Below are 15,854 nucleotides of genomic sequence, written 5' to 3' on the forward strand. Positions count from 1 at the left end.
CAGGGTAAAGAAAGGAATTTGTCTTGGTAAGAACATGAAGGAAGAATAATGCAAAGTAAATATCCATAAACTAAGCCATGATGACAAGATCTGGACCTTGGAAAATAACCTGTTTGAGAAATAAAGTACATCAGAGCATGACTTCTGCTAAAATCCAGAGTCAAGATTTACAAATCAGTCATATAAATCAGTCCATTTTTATTAATAAAATAGATATTTACATCCAAAGTGTGAAGTACTGAGTTTCTAACCATCTGTATGACAGCAATGCTACTTATAAATCATGTACATGAACTATCCATTATTTCCTACACTTATAAATCAGCCATTCTCACAAAGCAGTTGCCTGACTGGGAAATGATTTTCTTGATTAATAAATCAGGTGCCACAAGATACATAAATTACTGATACGTATCTTAAATCTTTTGACCACCAGTCACATTTCATAAATCAAACTCAATGTAAGTGTTCTTAAATGCTCAGTTATGAACAATTTAGCAAACCAATACCAACACAGAATCCCCTAATCCCCTATACTTCACACACATTAAAAGTCAAAGAATGCAGAAATCTTTGCTATCACATTCCAATACCTTCAGGGAATTTTACTTATTCCCCTTATCTGAACTGTTGTATTAAATGTATTCATGATTTTTTTAATTGCCTTTATGAACCTGTTATACCTCCAGAAGTCATTCGGGGACTACTGTATTATGATACGCATTCACTTCAGTAATAGTTAAAAACAAAGGGATTCAGTTTCTCTAAGGTGAGGGGAGGATGTCGTATGATCAACTCTACTTACATGAGGTTCCCCCAGCAGAAAGGTGAGAAGCATTTCTTAAATTGACAGCTGTTCCTGTTACACTGCAGCCACTTAGCAGAATACACCCTCTGTTAGATTCAAGTAATTTCTAATAAATATAAAAACAAATATGGTTGTGGTGGAGGGCGTAAACACTTGCAACAAGACAGAATAGTAAACCCAAATAAACTATATTTGGTATGCTACAGAAATGAGTGAAAGGGTCTTCACTGAAATTTATCAAAGTTTTGAGGTTACCGAAACAATCTGCACAATGCAGAAGAGAATTTCTTTCAACAGATTTCTAGAAATCTAAAAGTTACATTCTCCAAAAGTTATGTTCTCAAAAGAGAAATAAAATCTCTAATAAAAAAGAAACAAGGAGAAGTGGGCATTACCTAATTCAGGAAAGAAACACTTTAGTTTGAGGTAAATTGTATGCTTTGACTGACTTGAAATTGTGTTCTTCCCACCTAATTTGGCCACTAAAATGGATGACTCAAAGGCTTATTATTGTACTAATACCCTAAAGAAGAAAGGCACAAAGGTTGTTATAGTTTGTTCTAGTTACTGACTGGAGCTACTGCATGATAGAGCTCAGGTTTTGCAACTTAAGCATCTAATACTGCAAGAATGAATTAATGTGTTGCAGAGGAGTAGATAGAGTTACTCCTACAGGTGTCATCTGTAATAAAAACATGAAGCAACTTCTGCTGCCTATGTTATGCCAGCTGTAGGCAGCAGAATCCAGGCACACAAGCTAGTGCTAAATTCATAGATGGTGGGAGAACAGATAGGTAATGAAAGAACAGATAGGAAGCAGATATCTGGGAAATAAGAGTTCACAGAAGAGCTAGCCTTTCAGAACAACCAGGGTGTTTACCTCTACAGTTTCCGGAAAACGTGCATACCTTGAAACAGAAGAGCTATTTCACAGCAGGCTGCAGTAAAATAAACAGCAGACTTAACCAGGTACCAGCTGGCAGTAACGATGGTTAGTGATTAACCAATGCATTTCTCTGAAGTGCTCAAGAGTAACAGCTGAGGTTGTGCATAGAGTTTTAGTTGTTATAATGGCCTGAGAAGTATTTTCCATGCTAACAACCAGGCTTAGGGCTAGTGCAAGCTCTTGTCCACATGGTAGACATGCTCATTTTTACAGCTCAAAGATAAGACGAGCCACGGCTGCACTGTGCCTGTGGCTCTGGCAGCCAGGAAGGAGACATGAGGGAACAGCCAGCCCCCTGGGGACTGAGGCAGATAGAAACTAGTCCCACTTTCTTCCGCTGATTTCTTTCCTGACCAACAGCCCTGGATGGTTTCAGCAGGGTCATGAAGCAGAGCACAAGCAGAACAGAGCTGTCCACCTATGCTGGTAGAAAAACTGCAGTTTTCATCTGCTGCCCTGCACCTCTAAAGGGGCGAGTTTGCTTGAGCACTCTGTCATTTAGCCACGCAGGAGAAGGGTGCCTGTCCTGAAAAATTTTGCTGCAATGAGAAAATAATAGCTTGCAGAAAGTATAGCAGAATTAAAACATGGCAGTGCAAGAAGCAACTCACAGAAGCCAAAATACAAAAAATTCTGCATGAACATAATGGTTTTTGTTTGTTTGCTTCTGTTCATCTCTGAAGGTGATCAAACACTAGAGTGGGTTGCCCAGAGTGGCTGCAGTCTCCATCTGTGCAGATACTCAAAATCCAACTGGACAAAGTCCTAGGTAATCCAGTCTGGCTGACCATGCTTAGGCAGGCAGTTGGAGGACTTGAAAAACCCACCACTGACAATTTGAGGGAAATCCTTCATTAGCACAAGAATGGTTTTGAGGCTGACTCAACATTTTGAGTAAATTTCACCTATTAGCTGATTAGTCATAGTCTGACAACAGTAAGAGTCTCAATTTTGCATAAGTTCATCCATATGTACTTATTAACACATTAACAAACACATTAAACGATGAAGAGTTTAGCGATGAAGAGTTTTTGGAAGAATATGAGTCACTCAATCACAGGCTTCTGTGGATTCAGGTTGAACAATTGCGTACTATGAACTCAGCATTGTACAAAAACTTTTGTCATAGGCATATCCTTGGGAAAGATGTTCTAAGCCTTATGCTTACCACTGGCTCTCTAGACAGATGTTTAAAACTATATGATGATTTTGAAAGACAATAGTCTTGAGCCTGAACCAAATATGTGTTTTATAATTTCTTCAAATTGTTTTAAGACAGGACGTGAGCTCTTGCCAAATGCATAACTGCAGCTACACGCGCCTACATAGGAGCTGCAGTTCTACTTCATTATTGCAAAGTATTTTGCAGTACCTTGAGTACAAAAGGCATCACACAGGAAAGTATTCTCTCCTAGCTAAATATCTCACAGAAATATTACCTCTGTGAAACTGACCTTCCCCACCACCACTACCCTGACAGGTACATTTCCATCACCTTTTCTAAGCCAGTCCAGTTCTATCACTTCTTTTTCAACCCTTTGAAGGTTTTGTTTGTAATGTGCTCATAAGATGGGAAAGGATGCAAGACAGAGGAAGAAGGATCTATAAAGATTTTCTGTACAGACATTTGAATCATAATATGGACTAAAGTATTGGATACAGTCTGTGACCCTCCCAACTTTCCCTTGTGCAGCAGGTCGGACTTGCAGCATCTATCAGCATACAGATCTAAACACAAAGCAGCTCCCACTGGTACTCCTCAACATGCAAGGAACAACATCCTAACCCAGGTCACCTGTTACACTGCTCACAAATTCAACAATTCAGCCCAGCAGAAAGAGACCTTGACCTAAAGGCCATAGCTCAAAAGACCTCAGCTGTGAAAAACAGTCAATTGGCATGGCATTTCTTCCAAGTGCTGCTCAGAACAGGTCCATGGCAAGTCTGCAGTGCAAACTTTACCCTGCCACACAAAGTCTCAGCCCCTAGCATAAACTATAGTCTTATTTAGAGCTGTAAGTATTGAAAGCTCAAGAGGTACATTCACTTAAAAGGAAATTCTTCTTTTCCCCTAGGAGCCAGCACACAGCTAATGCATTTCTTCAACTTTCTTTTTCCTCCCCCAGAGAGCTAATGAAGCTTAATGGTTCATCAGAACACTGAATGGTTTGTCTGCACAGACCTGATTTTCACCTTTACATTAGTGGCAAATGAAAAGTCCACAGATATTGCCAGAGGAAAAGTATTGAAAGAAGTGATTTTACCATTGTTAGTTTTAGATTTGATTATACACACTAGAAATTGTTGCAAGAACCACCCTAAAAGAACATCTATCAAAATGAGGAAAAAAACACATTAAAAATGTGAATGTTTTGAGACCTTGGAAATTTCCTAGGGGGAACTATTGGAAGTAACTAGAAGAATGAGAATACAATATGTGAAAGTTTGAATTGGGGTTTTAAGCTGAATTCTCCATCAAAGTAAGGAGGTGTTTTAATGTGGCCCATTATGAGGAATAGAATGTCAAACTGTGCCTCCAGCTTCAGAGGAAGACAGAAGTGCATTTCAGGTTGTTCGAGCCCTGGGTTTCTATTCTGGTCCTTCTTCAGGAAAAGGTTTTGTATAAAAAAATAACTGAGTGCAGCTATCAAGCTGTTTGCTACAGTGATGCTACAAAACAAAAAGAAAAATTAGAAACTGCATCTGAATTCCCAGACAAAGGTGAGATAGTAGCATATCAGCATGTTCAGAACTTTCCTTACACAGGAAAGAAGGCCACATCTAAAGACCCACCATCACGTCTATGATGCCTTAGGACCAGATTCTGATCTTACTCAGTATTGAAAAACACCTCCTAGTTTCACAAGTATTTAATTCCCTTAGAACAGGATGCTAGCAGAATAAGAAACAGGTTCTATCCAAATATTTGTGCAGAAATTCAGCATTGTATTCTCTCCAACACAGAAAAGGGGGCATCAGTTTGAAAGTTAATTCTTCCAAATAAACTAGCACAGCATTTCATCATTTGTAGCAGTTTGCAGCTATGAAGATAACATTCTAGTTTCAACTATCAAAAGATAAAAGTGATTAATGGGGACAAGGTTTAATGAGAGACTTTGTCCCAAGATCCAGCCATTATGCACCATTTCTGTGGCCATGATGCATTCTCTCAACGCAGTGAGAAAACAGGCTACTACCTGTATATTACGACTTCTTTCTTAAAAGTGGATAGGTAATTGCTAGAACAGGTTAGTCCTGAAACGTGAAATCCAGAAGAATTCAAAGAGCAGGTGACGTAAGTTTGCTGAGCAAAGATATTTTAAGAAACAGACAAAAAAACTATGAATTGGTCTTCCTTCTTGTGTTTTGTGCCAGATAAGACTGTTCTCCACTGCCAGCAGCATTCTACCAAAAAGCACCTGAAATATCTACCACTAGATAATAATATCAATCACTCTAGGAACACTAACATGAGCCTCTTTAGCATTGGTCCATCACCAAGGAAAGATGGACTTTCTGAACAGAAGACCGTGGTATTGGGTGAACAATCTGAGGGCAATGCAGTATTCACGTGGAAGAAGCAAGCTCTGTACAGCTGTTGAGATGAGCAAATGTCCATCACCCAGCCTCTGACCAGGCAGAAGCATTTCCATATCCTGCAGTCCCAGAAGTGGTGTCCTTATGCTACATGTTTCTCATAAGTCTTCTATTATTCCAAAGCAATTACTTTCTAATCACTCTCTGATGCCTTCAGAGTAGAACATCTAGATAACAAATTCACCTTCATATCTTTAACCTAGAAGCTCTGTAAGCTGGAAGATACAACCGTGACTGGGGAACTCAGACAATGGTGAATGGGACTTAGAGATAGCTGAGCAGTAGCATCATTACTCCCAAACAGGGTATCAGGTCAGAAATCTGTATCAGACACTGAACTATGCAGAACTGCTGCTAGAACGAGCAACATTGCTGGCTTAGAAGATTAAAGGACCAAGCAATAGGATCCTCACAGCTGCTGATCACAAACTCTTTAACCAGCTAGATTGTAACAGATGCAGTCAAAAGCAATTAGGTCATACAAATGTAATGGCTGGATTTTTATTACTATTATGCCACCTGTTCCTTGGAGGAAGATATCCTAGAGCTTCAGCAACAATATGAAGTACAATCTAAAAAGACTATACTACTTCAAATGTAGTCCTGCCCATGGATGAAGAGGAAAGAGATGCCAACTTGGAAGAGCTGTCTTGATTACCATTCAAATTGCATAGCTCTTCTGCTATTAAACCATTTTGTGACTGTTCATTCATCCCTAGAAATAGTATGCTTTTCAGCTAAAGCAAACTAAGAGCATAATGAAAAGCTTTTACTAAATTAGTAAGCAACAACACTACAGGAAGATTTGTGTGCAGACAAGAATCCGGTTTGTAACAGGAAAATCACGTACACGGAGGCGGTCATTTGGGACTCCCACTGGAAAGATGAGAGCAGGCAGAAAAAAACAGTAGCAGAAAGCTGCACTTCCCTTAAGAGAACTGATTTCACCACTGCACATCCCAGAAACAACTAGCACATCTATTCCAAATGCCCATGGCAGTGACCACCATCAGCTTTCTCCGTCAGTGCTGTAAAAGGGCCAATTATCCCACCTGTGCTTAGAACGCAGCCTACAGCCAGTAATTGTTCCTATGGCCTTTGAAACAACTGCTCCTTCACCTCTTTGTGGGATACCTCACACAGTTAAAGCTTGATTTTGCTCCAACCAAGGCAGCAGGAGATTTGCTATTGAATTAAAGAGGAGCAGAATCAAGGCTTCGGAAATTTCCAAAGGCACAAATGGCAGAAAGACATCCATGCCAACTGTGGCCTTTGGGAACAGCATATATGGTTCCTTTAATCTTCTCCTCCAACTGGACTATGCCCAAATCCTCTTCATCTTTGTTTACCCCTCATTCTTCATGTCCTAAAGCTGTGTTACAGTTCTGTTGCCTTTCACCGTTTTTACTTTGGTCCTTACATTGAACATGTACCAGTTAGAGCGAATTAAGACTATTAAATTGAAGGAGGTTTAAACCAACGAGGTGCTGTTAAACTCAGGCCAATGCTTCTGAATTTTAAAATCAATGCAGAATGATCAAGCATATTGAATGCTTTACACCAATCTAAAGGAGCTGTATAAATTTTTTAAAAGCCTGAATTAATGGCCTGATAAAAGTCATTTGTTAATTTAAGCAGCATTGGAGTTGCAGGATGATTTACCGAACATGCGGGTTTTTAAAGAACATAAAACATTGTGCAGAATGATTCAGCAGTTTCAGTAAGAAACATTCGTGGCCAGTAGTGGAAACCCTGCCAAACAATTTGTGCTTCCTTTTTATGATTTAGAAGTGGTGGGTGTCTCTTGGAACCCATAATGGGATATATATATTTTCACCTCTTATTCACTAGTTCAAACCATTCCTAGGTCATTAATAAGAGAAATAAATAATGCCCTGCACTGATGGGCTGGAGGGCCTTAAAATTATTAGTCAATTAATTCTCACAATAAACTTATGAGATCTGGTAACCATTATCATCTTTCACCTACTGAAATGAAGAACATAGAGGAAGAACTTCTTGAAGGTCACGCTAACTCAGCAAGAGAAAGAGAGATTTCTCTAACCACGTCTTGGATGGACCAAGGATAAAACAGCCATTTCCAGGCACCAAACAATTCTCTCTCAAATCCAGCAGGCATTTGGATGTGAAATCCCAACCAGCATGTTTATTCTCAAACACAAGTCCAGTAAGAGACTCTGGTCCCTCTATTCCAATTACTCAGTCTTGAAATACTCAAGGCTCCATTGCATCAACAGGCGTAAACTGTCACAGCTACATAGACTTGTGTTGAAGCTGCAAGCTTGGGTCACAGCTTTATGAATCCATGTGTGTGTGTTTTACTTAAAGACAAAATAAAATAAGAAAATCTTAAGGCTTTAGGAAACACAAGATGATCAATGTTAGATTCCATTAAAGATGCATTGAGAACACATGGGAAACAGGAGAGTAGGCTCTTTAGGCAAAGATTATTAGTGTTAATACAATTTGGAACTGAATTACCTGGTGAACAAACATGCTTCTGCTGTTTTTGCAAAAAATAGTTTGGGAACTTTAATAAGCACAACAGGCCAGAAGAATTCTGGTTCCACCAGGACTGAGACCACTGAGACAATTTGTAATCAACATAAATTTCTTCAACAGTCAGAAAAAAAGAATTCCAGTGAGCTGATGGATCTTTTTAGAAAGGCAGGATCTTCTCATTAAGTAAGACAATGGTGACATTCCATCAAAAATGATACTTCTGGTGTGTTCACAATCATTTATTTTAAATGTTTATGGAAATTTAATCTGGGCTGCAGATGAAGTTCCAGTTATTGTTTTGTTTAAAGTATTCAAGTGTCAATGCTCATGTAACTTTCTCTTTAGAGAAAAATTTATTCTAAAACAAAATACCCTCCCCAAGCTTTTGAGGTTTTAATGCCCTCAAAAAAGAAAATTTTGTAAATCTATTCTAATTAAAAATGAGTAAAATCAGCAAAAACTCTCAAGCAAACCTTCCTGGACCTCTCTCACAAGCTGAACCCCTCAAAATACAGTGGGGACTAGATTTTAAAAGAACAGATTCAAAACAAGTTTTTAAAATACAGACAATTTTATAGAAATCAAACTACAGATATATTGTAACCAAATATGCTTGCCTGCTGGTAGGAAAGTTTTTTCAGGTGTGCTCCCTTTCCATCAGCTGGTTCATTGGCTTTCTGTGCCACAAACTCTGCAGAGTTCCCTTGGGTACTGCAAGAAAAATCTTCTTCACCTCCGAAGAACGTTTTTTACTCCCTTTGTTCCTCCAGTCTCTGTGTTTCTGTTCCAGAAGCAGACTTCGAGCTGGGTACATACATGCATGTGAGACAGGCACAGCTTTTCAATCTCTGTAGTTTCCCCCTCTCATACCCTGAAGTGCCTTTCTTTCCCTAAAAGGCTTGCTGGACCCTAAGGAAGAAGGCATCTCCCCTCCTTACAGGATATCCCACCTGAGTGCAGAGGATCAGTTATAGTAAAGCAAACAAGGGGCCTCACATATAACCTCCTTATTGCAATGCCCAGAGATATTTTTCCCCCCATTGAAGAGTATTAGTAACATACAGCACCTGGTGAACAAAACACATGCCATCTGCCACAATGAGAAACAATGGCTTCAATTCCATAAAATGTTTCTCCTGGGCATATCTTTATTTACCACAGAATTTGGTCAGGCTGTACATAGCAGTACACAGTGTATATAAGTCGCACAGTGAAATTAGTATAAGACAGTTAACCATAAAGCATAACTTTAACATAGTTCTGTTTACAGTTTCTATTGAAATACTTCTGACCATCAAGCTCAAGAGCTTTTTTTGCCTGCCAGAGAAATACAGAGGAATTCCTCCAGCAACAGGCACCCAAGGATGTATCAGAGAGCTGAAGCTGTAATAAGACTGCACAGGAGGGCAGTGAGGTGGCAAAAGGAGAAGCTACAAAAAGTGAACTCTCTCAGCTTTGTATGGATTAGTTGATTGGAAACAAGTTGTCATACCCCTCTCAGAAGGAGGAACCTAAGTCTGTAAAGAATCACATAAGCTCAGGTATGACACAAGCCTCAGGAAATTCATTGGTGTTTTAAAGCAGGAGATACAAGTGGGGCAGTGACTGGAGTCACTTTTAGGCTACCAGCTGGGGAGGAACAGATTCTGCAGTGGAAGCAAAGTGGAGGTGGACTCACTGTTCCTGAGCATAGGTAGTGGACAGAGGGTGGGAACTGAGCTGCATGCTACAAACTTCTTGAAGAATTAGCTTGTAGCAACATACTAAAAAAAGTCAGGTTCCAGTGGCTTTATTCACACTAAGTGTGCTGGATATGAAACACTATTTGCAGGAAAGCCAGGGAAAGCATCATGGAAAACAAAACAGAGGCATTTGCACTGTTCCTTAAAATCCACTGTAACAGAGTAAGCAGGAAACATTTTGTATGCTCTTAAAAATACATCCTCTTCTTCCACCACTGTAATTTGAAGCAATACAGTCCTAGCATTTACGCAGCCATTTTATCCACAGGTTTTTGAGTACGTTATGGAAAAGTGGATATGTATCATTACCAGACTATTGCCACATTATGAATCAAGCTTAAATATAATAGAAGCCTAGTTGCCAAACCACATTTGGTTTATCCAGTGTATTTGGATAATGTTGACTTCAAATGATCAGCAGTCAAGAGAAGAGGGAACTACAGAGACTGTCTATAAATGGTGGTTTGGATAACTGGAAACTGTTTATGTATGGCAAATATATGGTTACATACAGTAAATGTTACTAAATATACAAGTTCTGTCTATTACATAGCAGTTCTGCAAAACCAGATGTGGAGATGGTAGCTGCATAACACAAGTATGCCTCTTGGACTTTCAGATGCATCTTGCCCTTCCAGCCAAACAAATTTGCCCAAACAATGAATCAACCAAATCAATAGCCAGATGAGCTAGTAAATACCCATGAACAAGGAAAAACAAGTTTGTATCAACACTAATTTGCTGTTGAGAATGAAGTTGTCCAGAGCAAAAATACTGGTGATGGCATTAAGGGCACAAAGTGTAGAATTTTTCCCATTACACAAGGCTTACTGTTCAGTTTGCTTTTATAGCCTTGGACCTACAGGGTGCTTCAAACAAGGAGAATATACAGGAAGGGAATGTAAAGAGATGACGTTTGTAAGAAGTAGATGTGAAGCTGAAATTCTGCAGCAGAAGAGGGAAACAAATATGAGTCCCCTACATTTATTAGTGCATACTCACTTATCTAAAATCTATTTTAAAGTATGGATATTATTACTATTTCCAGATGTGTTTAAGAAAAACCTGCTCAAACACTGGAAAGTCCTGCAGCTAAAGGGGATCTGGGTAACAGAACAAAGGACAGTCACATCTTGATACTTCTCTTTGCAGACTGTTTTCACGGACACATACAGAACACATTTGGCTCCAATACCACTTCCTTTCCTCCCCACCCCATACACGCTGCAATGTCTCTGTATACATATGGCTAAGCACTTAAAACCCCACAGTATGGGATAACTGCCCAAGTAACCATTTCCTACCTCCTGTAAGGAAAGCTATAAGCACCAGAAAGAGTCCCAGGGACTAGACCCATTGCAGGTACTGCCAGTTGAACCATGCAGACTTACATTTGTCATGGAAGTGTTAGCTAAGAACTGTCCATGACATGAACATAAAATACCTCCATTTAAAATCTGATGAAGTGCTTAACATTTTTAAGAGAGACTATTGCCCTCTATGCTACACATTCAGTTCTGAGACTTTTTGAACTTTTATTATTTCAAAAAGTGTATGTGAGAAGTTCTATCCCATAGCTACCAGCTAGATGAGAAATACAATAGTCTCTGATGTGGTGGAGATTTTTATCCCTTTTCTTCAAAGTGGTTCAAGCACTGCCAGCTCTGCAAACTCTATTCACAGTCCATCCACAGGCAGACATTAGGACTCCACTATTCACAAAATTATGAGGACTCTTATAAGTTCTTAAAAATATGGAAAATCCATCACTTGTATTCCTGATTTTATGTGCAAATCCTATAATTTAGTATCATTCTCATAATAATTCAGTGGGGTTCTGGTTCCTATAGTGATCATATTTCAGTTTTTATAGACCTGCCTAAAGAATCACTGAAATTGGAAAGGAACTTGGAAGACTTTCTAGTCCAACCCCCTTGGCCAAGATGGTAAACTACAGAAAGGTTGCTCAGGAAAATCTGACTGGTATAGAATATCTCCAAGGATAAAGACTCCACAACATCTCTGGACAACTACCCTCACAGAATTTTTGTTGTTGTTGTTTCAGTGGAACTTCCTGTGTTTCACCTCAGGCCAATTGCTTCTTGTCCTTTCATAGGATACCACTGAGATCTTCTTTACACCCTCCCAAGAAGCATTTATACTCACTGATATGATCTCCTTAAGGTTAAGTAATCCCAGCTTCTCCTCACATGACAGATGCTCCAGTCCCTTTATCACCATAGCAGACCTTCACGAGACTCACTCCAGTGTGTCCATTTCTCTTGTACTGGGGAGCCCAGAACTGGACACGCCACTCCAGATGTGGTCTCACCAGAGCCGGAGAGAGGGAAAGGACCACCTTCCTCAACCTGCTGGTGATGCTCTTCCTATGCAAGCCTCAATGCTGTGGACATTCTTTGCCACAAGGGCCCATTGCACCCCCAGGTCTTTTCCTGCAAAGCTACTCTCCAGCAGGCTGGCTCCCAGCATGTACTAGTGCATGGGGTAATTCCTCCTAAAGTGCAGGGCTTTTCACATCCCTTTGAAATTCACAAGGTTCTTCTCTGCCCATTTCTCCATATAGCCAGGTTAAAATTCCTTATGAAGGCTATAGCCTGAAATCATGTGGCTTGTTTCAGTTGTCCAGGAGAAAGCCATATCCGTTACTACAAACTTCCTGACTGGTTGTCCAAATTGAAAGCATTTTACATTGTCAGGCAAACAGGGCAATGACTTGCTTCCCATTTGCTACTTATTTTCCATTAAGGTGCTAAAGATGATTTTTTTTTTCCTTTGTGCAAACAAACATTGTATTCACTATTGAAAGGATTAAAATGGCTTGGTTCTTTTAACACTTTTTCTATGGTTCACAGAACAGTCTCAATGCCTTACATAAAACAGACATTTCTAAGTATTACTATTCACATTTTAGGCACAGCACAGAGATACTTGTTACTTCCAAGTACACTGGGTATGAACTTTTCCTGGGGATATCTATTGGGAAGCAGCTATTAAGCAAACCTAGCTGATGAATCACCTTTCAATAAATACAACACTCAGAACACATACATGACTTCCACATGTGAAAAACTAACTAGGTGTCAGGTATGTAAAATGTTTTTCCTATTTCACCTGCCATTCTCACTTTCATTTTTAAGCAGCAGAAGCTGTCCCACTGTGGGTGGGGAAAATAACTGAATAAAGAATATCATGTTTCTCAGAACGAATCTTTAGGTTATGTTATGGGTACAGATGTATTCATAGATTTTGGAAAATCTGAAGTTGTCAGGCTTTATGAGCACCCCAAGACACCTGCTGCTTTGGAGTGGCTGATAAATTGGGGGTTGCAGTCTTCTGCCAGATGACTAGATGAATAGTAGGAGTGTGTCACTGTCATAATTTCTTCCCTAGGCTTTAGTTGTATTTCATGTGCAAAGCAAGTTGGGCAAATTAGGTCTCATTCATTTGCATCTAAGAGGAAAGAAGCTTTTCACAATTCTGCTACCTGCTTTTCTTCTAGATGGATACGAGTGAAACTAGTTTTCTAATGCATGTTTCATCTAGCGGGATTCTACCCTTCCTCGCACTTACTAATCTCACAAGTTCTCACCTATGTTCCAACACTGAACACAGTAAAATTTTCCACAAGTATTAACTAATTGCACAGTCACTGCCATGAAAAATCTTACTGGTGCATGAAACAGATCAGTCAAGCCTACACTTTGCTAGCAGTGCCAGGTATCGCATCAAAAGTGTTAAAGCAAAGAGAAGAGTTTTTCATTTTCTAAAGTAATAACTCTGAAAGAGTAAAGTGCGCAGAATGTTCCCCCCACCAGCACCTTTTCTTGTGTCTCCCCCCCCCCCCCCCGAGATCTGTTGTAGCAAAACTGAATATTAAGCCCCTTGGCTGTTATATAGTTTATATATTCTGTTCTTACTGCTGAGAGCAAGCAAAGAATTTAAGGAAAAGGTCTGCTTTCTTGGCAAAAGTTGCAATTGCTCATAAGATACTACACAAGCACCCATATTTTTATGATAGAACTTTTCAGAATTGGTTACCTTGTGCTAGCTATTCAGTTGTATCCTGTGTCGCTTATGTACACGCTGACAACAAACAACAGCATGAATGTTAATGCCCTGATGCCTAAAGTTCAGCAATTGCATGCATTTAACTTAGTGACATGGGGACTAATTACAGGAATTCTGTTTTTAAAAATCCCAGCTTATAATAGTCAGAATTTTGGCAGAATAATCAATGGGCCAAGAGAATTGGCCAGAGGCCATACAACAGGTATCACCTGCAAGTTTGTGATTATACCAGAAATCAAGATTATACAAGTCCCACAGTCCTCCATGGGAGAGACAAAATACTAAAGCTTTAGCAAGTTGTTGACAAATCCAGAGCTGTTTCCAGCCACTGGACTGTGTATTTGGATATAGACCCATACACACAGGTCCAGTTAATGGACTGCTTCTTTCAAGCTAAGAGAAGTGTTGTATTTTCAGTGAGGTGCATGACAACTAAATTCAAACATACGGGCTTACTGATAAGCCAGTTTCAAAACCTGCAGTTACGTGGTAGTGGTAACTAGTTGCATGATGCTGTGCTTAGAGCTCAGTTGCTTATGTGCTCTGCTTAGTTAGGAGATCAAAGCAGTAGAGACTTGAAGGAGTTACAAGTGTGGTACCACAGACGTGTTATATGCTCAATCATAAGACATAGCCTTGTAGTTTCAAAATAGCTCTCAGTTCTGAGTAACTGAGCAAAGCATGTGCCGAGCATGACACCTGGGCTCGCTCACAGGGCAATGTGTCTCAAAAATCCCCATACGGCATATGCGTCTTTCCTCTCCCCCTCAGGTTTTCTCTCTGGCTTTTCTCTGCTGTTGCATGAATTTAATTTTTTTCCTCCCTCACCCTGTCAAAAGCCTTGTTAACAGCTCTGCCAGAGCTCTTAAAACAATATGCAAATGAGACTGCAGGGTCAGAAACAGTAGTAGCTCCTCATAAAGCTTTGGACATACCCAGTATTTCTCTCCTCAACATAGAGTGAGGATATTGTAACAGTCTGGTACTGTAATTCTTATCAGTTCTGTCCATGACATCATCCCACCACCTTAGCACTGCACAAGTGGAATGACAGCACTCCCCACCTCCCAATACCTTTTCCATTCCAGTTACTGTTGTCCAAACAGCTGATGGCCCAGTTCATGCAACACAGAGGTGACAGCCATAGAGACAGTACTGCCACTGTTCTGCAGAGCCATCTTAGTGCCTTCCCCTTCCTCCTCATTTCTTGAATACAGGGCTGAAGGAAGAACAAAACAATTTCACTTTTAATTGCTTCAGTACAATTAAAACAAGCTTTAATAACATTCCCAAACCTAGTGGGTACCTTTCCCTTCTATCCTATTTCCTATACACAAACTCCAATCAGTAAGTTCAGAAAACAACAAAAAATTACTCTTATCACCTCCACTCAGGTGAGCACCTCTCTGTTAATACAAAGAGCAGAGAATCAGTCACTATGTGACAAAGAACCATCACTATTTTTTTCATTACCAGCTTCATAGCTATCAATCTTTTTCTGGACCAAGATTTTCAAGTGTTTCTATTTGTTTTTGAATTCAGGTACAAGAAGCAATTCAAAACGTACAGATCTTGAAGCTAATGATGAAAACGTTTTTAATTGTCTCCTCTGCATGTCCCAGGACATTACACATACTTCCTGACTGCTTTAAAAAGAGAAGGACTTGTCATCAAAAGCCACATAGCAACTCTGAAAGAATTGTATCTGGCTTTGGGAGAGAGGAGAAAAAAAACACTCAAGTGTATATAATATATGCATATAGTCAAGGATTATCACGCTTTCCCCCCCCCCCCTTTCTGCTACATATACATATATATTCTCACTGCCTAACTTGCTTCAGCTTGTTTCACTGCTCTTCCTTCAGGCTTTCATGTCACCATCTCTCAAGCCTTCTGTTGCTTAAAGCAGAATTACTACAGGGATCCAACAGGAACCAAAACTCCAAGCCCTTTAATGAGCTAGTTGCAGCTGTTACTAAATCCACCATCTTTGGTGCTTCTCCTCCCCCTTCCCCTACCCCACGTTTTGCCTTAGTAAAAACAATTTCAGATTCTGTAAGGTATTAAGTGCTTCACTGCTGTCTGTTGAGTTAGGAGAACCAAAAACAGCAATAGCCAGTGGCACTATAAAGAAATGAAACTGTCAAGT

At 39.8% G+C, this 15,854-nt stretch overlaps 1 long non-coding RNA gene across 3 annotated transcripts in view; it reads right to left on the bottom strand.

Moving 5' to 3' along the window:
* The window catches only part of LOC106038971 (uncharacterized), a 62,907-nt gene that overhangs the window by 7,921 nt on the left and 39,132 nt on the right, over positions 1 to 15,854 (bottom strand). For 2 of the 3 annotated variants that reach the window (XR_010833731.1, XR_001208943.3), the window contains 2 exons: positions 14,780 to 14,924; positions 8,470 to 8,678 (listed from right to left, as the gene is read on the bottom strand). This is a non-coding gene — a long non-coding RNA (uncharacterized lncRNA). Of the gene's footprint in view, positions 1 to 8,469; positions 8,679 to 14,779; positions 14,925 to 15,854 lie in introns of those variants that run through there. The other variant, XR_010833732.1, reaches the window with a different exon arrangement.

This window comes from Anser cygnoides, chromosome 1 (genome assembly GCF_040182565.1).
Source record: "Anser cygnoides isolate HZ-2024a breed goose chromosome 1, Taihu_goose_T2T_genome, whole genome shotgun sequence".
NCBI lineage: Eukaryota > Metazoa > Chordata > Aves > Anseriformes > Anatidae > Anser > Anser cygnoides.